This window comes from Triticum urartu, chromosome 3 (assembly GCF_003073215.2).
Source record: "Triticum urartu cultivar G1812 chromosome 3, Tu2.1, whole genome shotgun sequence".
Classification (NCBI taxonomy): Eukaryota; Viridiplantae; Streptophyta; class Magnoliopsida; order Poales; family Poaceae; genus Triticum; species Triticum urartu.
This window is the reverse complement of record NC_053024.1, coordinates 407,507,632-407,508,839: the sequence shown is the minus strand read 5'-3', so window position 1 is coordinate 407,508,839 and position 1,208 is coordinate 407,507,632.

The following is a 1,208-nucleotide window of genomic DNA, read 5'->3' as shown; positions in this document are numbered from 1 at the left end:
CTCAAATAAAGGCACGAGATAACCAAGAGTGGAGACGGTGGAGACGAGGATGTGTTGCCGAAGTTCCTTCCCTTTGAGAGGAAGTACATCTCCGTTGGAGCGGTGTGGAGGCACAATGCTCCCCAAGAAGCCACTAGGGCCACCGTATTCTCCTCACGCCCTCACACAATGCGAGATGCCGTGATTCCACTATTGGTGCCCTTGAAGGCGGCGACTGAACCTTTACAAACAAGGTTGGGGCTCTCTCCACAACTTAATTGGAGGCTCCCAACAGAAACCACGAAGCTTCACCACAATGGAATGTTGCTCCGAGGTGACCTCAACCGTCTAGGGTGCTCAAACACCCAAGAGTAACAAAATCCACACAAGAAAGTATGGGGGAAGAAAATATCCTTTGGTGGAAGTGTAGATCTAGGTCTCCTCCTTCAATCCCTAGCAAATCAACAAGTTTGAGTGGCTAGAGAGAGAGATCGGGCAAGAGAGCTTGAAGGGCATTAATGGTGGAGTGAGAGAGGTCAAAGGTAGGAGTGGTAGGTGGGAGAAGCCCCCTTAAATAGTCACCCCACATTTCCAACCGTTATTGCGTTTTTTGCACTGCAGCGGTACAACCGGTCCTCGTCCCGGTACAACCGGGACTCACGGGGTAACTGCAGAACCCTACCAAGCGGTACAACCGGATAGGCGGGCGGTAGTACCGGCTAAGAAAAATAACCGGACTAACCGCCTGGCTACCGCACAACCACCGCATCAAAACAGGAGCTTGACCGGTACTTGGGCGGTGCCTGGCCGGAACAACCGCATGGCCTTGAGCTCTTGGGCGGCTAAGTACTGAGCGGAAGAACCTCTCGGACCACCGGTGGTACCGGTCATCGTGGAACGACCGCACCAACCGGGCCACTACCGCCCAAGAACCGCATCAAACCAGAAGCGAGAGCGGTACTTGAGCGGTGCATGGACGGAACCACCGCCCCAGCTGTTGCAGAGCATGGTGGCGGTACCACCACCCGGAGGCAGCGGTACAACCGCTCGAGCAAAGCTGGTGAGTGACAAGACCCAGCGGTACAACCGCTCCAGAGAGCGGTACAACCGCTGGGCAGAAACAGTGAGCAGAAAAGAGGGGAAGAGGCAAGGAAAACTCTCTCTCCCACACACACCCGAGGAAGGCAAAGAGAGGGTGAGAAAAGTGTACGTGAACTGATTCCCCTAGA